The following is a 7,376-nucleotide window of genomic DNA, read 5'->3' as shown; positions in this document are numbered from 1 at the left end:
CAAAATGACTTTATAACTGACCAATGAATTCCAAGTGCAGCGAAGAATAAGGATTATCAGGAGAACTCCCAGGAAGGCTGAAGTGATTATGGATGTTAACAATCACTATGAAGGACAATTACTGTGATTACAATGCCTGGAGATGTGGTCGACCAATCATTCAGAGACACAAAGGAACGACGGCACAATGAGGACAAAATTTACGCCCATGTTTTATGAAACAAGTGAATTCTATGAAGCAGACTTTTCAGTGGCCTGCCTTACAAAGAGTTGCGATTGATCCGATCAATCGCAACTATGGAAAGCCAGCAAAGTCAACATATAAAATGCATGTTTGTTCAAAAGATGTTCTAGATATGAATGTATATCCATGAATTCATTAATTTCTTGGCAATTTGGTGTGTTCTTCTTTGTTTACAAAGGACATTTTGCAAATTTCCTGTAGAAAAAATTATGGCACTGATGGATTTCCATAGAGTTACGATTGATTGGATCAATCTTAACTCTTTGTAAGACAGGGCCCAGTATTCATATAGTTTTTGCAGTTTATCAGAGACATCCAGCACTCAGCTTTGCACATGATGAAATTGTCAAAGATTTCTGTCAAATGACATAGGTTTTTTTAATGTAAGTACATTTTTCTATACAACTCAATAAAATTGGCTTTGCTATCGCTATTGTAACTTTATTGACAGCATTCACAGCATATTCCAAGTCAACATATTTTTCATACCAGAAAAAATGAGTTATTTGTAAAATATATTTCCTAATTAAAATTTCACCTTGTGTTAGGAATGACTCAGTTTGGCTGATTATGTATGACGTCTTTTGTCAGATGACATGCATAATTTGTCTGATATATACTTCTCTGAGATCCTATTAGCATATATCTTAATGCCTTTCCTTCAAAATGAATATAACATTTATGATTAAAGCACGATATGTATACAATTTCTTAGCAGGTCAATTCTTATTTCATTTGGACTCGGTTTAGAATCAAATATTATACCAAAAAATCTGGTCTATCATATCAATATTTTTCATTTAATACAGGGAATTCCTGAGGAAGTATTTTCAACCAAATTTAGGTGAAATGTGTGTGCCTAACACACTTTGTTTAATACCATCAACAATATGATATGAATTTGAAGTAAGGCAAGAAGTACAATGAGTTTAGTTTTACTGACAAATTATAGATAAAAGAAAATAAACAAGACATTACTATATTGTTTGCTAGAGATGTCTTTTACTGGCAATTATTAAATCATTGAACTTTTTGAGATCTGACATTTGCACATTACCTTCATATCTTCCTCAACGAATGCCTCCATTAAAATGATCTTATAAGGGCAATATTATGATTAGTCCATGTTATATTACAATACACTTATTTCTTCTTGTCTTGTAACCTTCATATTTACATGTACAAGTCAGTGGCAGATCCAGAATGCTGAAATATCGGGGGCGAAAATAGCAAATTTTGAAATAGAGGGGATGCAGATTAAATTTTCTATGATTTACATCTAGATTATGCATTTTCATTGTGCGATTCTCAAAAATATAGAGGCTCCATGTGCCCTGCCCGGATACGCCGCTGCAGTCAATTTTAATTGCAAGATAATTTACAGCCAATATTGTTCTGAATGGGGAACGGTGCAATTTTTTTATTTCTCTTTTTGTACTCTTGAGAAATTTGGACATACAGTTCATCCTTGCTTTATTACTTCTTCACCTTTACATTTTGGTCACAAATATACATAGCCTGTAATTCTGATACTTCTATTATACATCTCTCCTGTACAGTTAGTATCAATATATAATTTGTACATATAATAACTGTTTTGGTTTTGTAATTATTGTACATTGTGGGTATATCTAGTACAACTCAGACAAGTTGGTATACACTGGTAAATTTTGAATATTGCATTAAGAAATGCATAAAAATATCTTTTGGGCTGCAGTCACACCCACAGAAACAAGACAAGGAGCCTGGAACACAAAATTCAGCAATGATCATAAATCATATTTCTACAATTGATTCCATTGACTACAATGTACAATCAATCCTGAAAATCAAGCACACGATCAATCGCTAGCCTTTGTTTTACGGACCCAGACCAACTACTTTACATTATGTTCAATGACATACCTTCGTTATGTTTGGAATTGGAATCATTTTAATAGGTTTGACTGAAGCATTCCCCTTTGTATGGAAACAGACAATGATGGCATTTCACAAAGCTGTTTGTATGTTAGGTATTCAATATGTTAAGAAAGCTGATTACTTGTCCTTGGGTACCAAATCATGTTCTCAATGATATTGATATGTGCAAATATCTTCAAATTATTTTTTTATTTCAACAAGCATCTTAAAGCAAAGTTTATAGGTTATAAATTGGATCAGTGCTCATTCAGTGTAAAGGTACCTGTCTATAAAATCAACCTTCCATCAGGCAAATAAACATCTAGTCAAAGCAATTTTTTAGACTGGGTTATTCAAAACATGATGTGTCCAATTTCTCAGACATGTAAGATATTTCCTTGGTCCTAATTTGGATATCTGACAAGAGCAAGGTCAGCTTTCAGCTGTTTGTAAAGTTGTGGATAACTAAATTACAGCTTTGTGAAGCACCACCAATGCATGATTGACTAAATTGTTGAGTACACTTAATGGAAGAAATTTTTGAACTACCTTATGATCAGATGTCGATAAGTTTTTTAAATTTTTTTAAAAATGATTCCATGAGAACTCAATATAGACAAGAACAGAATAATCATGTTTCATCTTTGAAATCACTGCAGAGACTTGTTTCGTATCAGGGCCCTTTTGCGTAAAAGTTAATATTATGGTAACTTTGCCATCCAGCGGTAACTACCATGGTAACGGTGCTCATCAGTCAATCAAAATCAAGGATAATAGGGAAGTTACCATTATAGTCACGTTTATGAAACAGGTCTGAGATTTCATGTATGTTTCTTCATGTTATGAAGAATGGAAACTTCATAATGATCTACCTAACATGGAAATATATATATATATGTATATATATATATATATATATATATACATGTTTATACATGGGAAGTTGTTACTTTATTTTTTTCCTTATACAGTAAACCTGATAAAAGGTCATTAGATAGTGCATGCATTATTTATACCATAATTATGTTTAAAAGTGCATTACATACGTGTATTCCCAAGAAAAAGAAAGCCCCTCTAGATCTGAACTTCTAAGAGGGAGATATACATTGCATGTATTATAATTCAGGCTTGTAAATTAATGATTGGTGCTGTGTCCTGTACATATGTGACGTCAAGAAAGATTGTACATTATGCATTGTAAACCTAGTCTTCTTCATGACATGTGTTCTTAAAGTGATGATATTACCCCTTCATTAATTTCCCCTCTACACAAATTCTTACTATGTGTGGCGGTTTATTACTGCATTTTGCCCAAACACCCCATTCCTTTCCAAGTGAAATTAATATTTTTGAATGCAAATATATATATATTTTTGAAATACAAAAGTGATCATGTAGCACATTTGAAATTCTACACCCATATTTATAGTTTTGATATACCAGTAATGGTTGATTATGAGGTCTGCTTATCTCTGTCTAGATCATGAATCAAAATTTCCTTAAAGTACCATCAGTTTATTTCATTGGTTTCTTATTTCTTCAATATCTTAATTAAATGATCCCAAGTCATTGTTTTTTTTAAGAGAGAAACACATGATACTAAAGTCATCCACCTTGCCAAAAGTAACAATAGTCTTATCAACTTAATGTTCATACAAATATGAAAAAAATTAATGTTTGTAAAATGGTATTTTTACACATATCAACTCGATATGGATCTTATAATTTTGATGCTAGCGCAACTATCTTAGCTTGTGATTTATATTCAGCATGTGCTTTTATACTGTAATTTTTTTTATATATGTTTTCTGATTCATCTCAATTATTGTTTCATAGTGGTGATGTGATGTAACATATTTTAGGAGTAGAATGAAAATGTAATGTACAGTGTTGCGTCAAATTAAAACCATCTATCAAACTAATTATTACTGCGGACAATGGTTTTGTGACCTTTGTTAATTCATGAGCATGAAGTCTTTACACAGTGACGCACAGTGGATTCGTAAACATAGAGAATATATTTTATCAAATGCGCTTCAGGACAAAGAACAAGTCATGTTGATAATAGGTGAATCAAAATAGCAGTTTCATCCTGGACTCTGGACAAATGACATACAAAACTGTTGTCCAGGGGAGCGTTTCATGAAAGGACTTGTCAGACGTTTTATCCAACAAGTCCCATTTTATCCGACAGTTACTATGGTAACAGTGCCTCTCAGTCAATCAGAATCAAGGAAAGATGTCGGATCTGACAACTTGTCAGACAAAAATATTGATGAAACGGTCCCCTGGATCATCAATTATTACAAAGACCTCCCAGCTATTCTTTGTCATTTGACAGGCATTTTCAATACATATTCTATGTTCTTGAATCTGTCCTGGGTTACGGGTTGAAAAAAACTGTAATTTGGAGGAAGGTGCATTTGATTGAGGGAAGAGAAAGAGTCTGTTGTAAAGTTCCCAGTTTTCCATGTTCTAAAATGCAAAGTCTGTTTTTTTGGTGTTCATCGGTGACATATACAAAATACATACAAAGCAATTATTGATAGTGGAAATCTAAGGGGAGGGGGGTGTAATCCACTGATAAACAGTTTTGTTTTATTTGATTTTGCCTTGATTTTTCAATGTATTTTTTCCGAATTCATTTTTAGGTCTGATAAATGTTTACTTCGAAATTCTGTGTGAAACTTTTTCTTATCGAGGAACACTTGGGACTTTGGGTGAAGACGAAATGTAGAGGGATGAGAGAAATAAAGTGGTATGAATCGGCAAGGGGTGTGGTTTAGAGAAATCATGAGCAAAAAAATTTTGAGCAGAGATGAGAAGTGAGAAAATGAGATATACTGTATAGGGGAAAGTTAAAAGCAAAAGGGGAGGAACAAAATATTGAGAAAAGATGATTGAGAGAGGGAGGTGGAGATAATAGATCAAAAGAGGAGCATGTTCAGATGGGGGGGGGGGGGGTTGAGTGAAAACACAAGGGAGAGAAGGGGGGTGAGAAAAACACAAGGGGGTGACAAAAAACGTGAGAGAGAAGATGTGAAGAGGAGAGATAAGAGATGGACAGGCTACATAAAATGAGATGTGAGGGAGATGTGGAGAGGAGGAATGACCGAGGGAGGGGTAACAGAAAAGATGTAAAAGAATTTTGAGATGAGAGGTAGAAAGGGACAGGTTAGAAATTTTTTTTTTAGATGAGATGAAAGGGGGGGGAGTTGATACAGAGGAAGATGGGGGTATTGTCACAGGGGTATACAGAAATACATGTTCAACAAATGCCAAGCATTTTTTTCAAATTCAAAGAATCTATCAGGATCCAACTTATCCCTTGCAATATCTTTCAATTTCTCCAAATATATTAACTTCCCAATAACTGAATACCATATTTGCCGAAACCAGTATGAATTCTTGCTTCTCAAGACTATGACTTTGATGATAACTGCTTAAAAGAAGTCATAATTTTTTTTAGAAAAGATGAAAACACCCCAACCATATCAGAATACTACATTAATCACATTGCTGTGAAAGTTGTTGATCTCTCATTAATCCAACAGTTTGTCAATGTGACGTTCAGCAGTTTCCATTCTCCCATATCCAACATTTTACATTCGATGTTCTTGGTACGCTAATTTTACTCATATGTACAATTAAATTCAACAATGGTACTAATTAGTTTTCTCCTTTGCATTGGAGAATTCTAATAAATTGTATACTTATTGGGCATACATATAATAGATATCAGTATCACTGGTGCAACGTGGAAAACTAGATTCATAGAAAATATAAACAATCATTACTTATCCCCCAGAATTAATTGAGCATGCAAAAAGTTAAGCTTGCTAGATGAGAGAGTTCACTGGTGGATCACTGCTACAAAATGTCGCTGAAAGGCTCAACTATACAATACTGGGAGGAGGTTCAGGGTGGGGGAGACTCGTGCCCCCAATGAAGAGCCATCCAAATTCAAAGTAAATTAAGAAAATCAACCTCTCTGCTTTGCAGGCCTCTCGTTACCTTAAAATGCATCATCTTACACGAATATTACAAACCTATAAAGCAATAAGAAATAGCTTTTCCAAGTCATTTTCTACCAATCTTCGAATCCTATGTCTCTACTACAGACTTGCCAAGTTTCACGCAAAAGGCAGTATACTATGCAAGACCCGACTTGCTTATCCCCTAAATCTCTTTATGCCTGTATCACAGCCCATGTCCTCATATACGTAATGCCTGGAAATCTCAAGCCAAGTCAGTTCCCAGCCTAAAATATATAATGCATTGTGGGTCTTTGAACTTTGATATCTCTGCTACTGATAGTACAGAGATATAATGTAATTAATGATGCAATAAATATGTACAAACATGTTTTAGAAATAGCAAACATTAATCAACGAAGAAGAGATATTAATTTCTTGTCATCTCTTTATCATTTTTCATCCTAGCCTTGGAAACTTAAAAATCATGAGTCAACTCACCAGTGGTGATCTACACAATAACTGCTTAAATCTTTCTGTCCAGAGGTGCTATTTGCTTTCACAAACTCTGATGAACGAACATGGCAGAATAACATAAGTGTTGAAACTGAAGACAAACTAAGATTCAAAGATATAACAGAAAGGCTGCCAGAGGCAGAGAGTCCTTCATCTTACAGAGGCTGGGCATGTTTGTCCAAATACCCTGTACTACAGCTCATTATAATGGACATCTACATGGGAGTTATAACTAATTTGCATAGCTTCACCTGAAAATTTCTGGTTGTAAAGCAACTACCTGGACCATAGAGTAAAGCATGCATTTAAAATGAACTCAAGACAATATAGAAAAACCCCTTTCACACTCAACATTAAACTCCACCTATCAAAGTGCCTTATAAACTCAACACAGATATATCCTGTGGTACTTTCAAACCTAAAATTATTTTCAAACCTAAAATTATTTTAACTTCTGTTTTCCTTTCCCCACTTTGCACCTTTATCTCTTTGCATTGCATCTTTATTTTTCTTATTCTTATTTAGTTTCACTCTATTTCAGCATATACATATTTGCATCTATTTATACCTCTATGCATCATCATTTCTCTCTTTGCATCTCTTTCAAAGCTATATACATCAATGGCACATCTACTACTCTCAAGGAAAGAGAATAGTATCTAAATACAAACATAATCCCACTGTGACGGATGAGAAGAGGCAAAGGGAGGGATGGGTTTAATAGAAAAAGGATGAAGGGGGGG

Source organism: Lytechinus variegatus, chromosome 3, assembly GCF_018143015.1.
Source record: "Lytechinus variegatus isolate NC3 chromosome 3, Lvar_3.0, whole genome shotgun sequence".
Classification (NCBI taxonomy): domain Eukaryota; kingdom Metazoa; phylum Echinodermata; class Echinoidea; order Temnopleuroida; family Toxopneustidae; genus Lytechinus; species Lytechinus variegatus.
The sequence above is the reverse complement of the archived record's forward strand: the minus strand, read 5'-3'. Positions refer to the sequence as shown.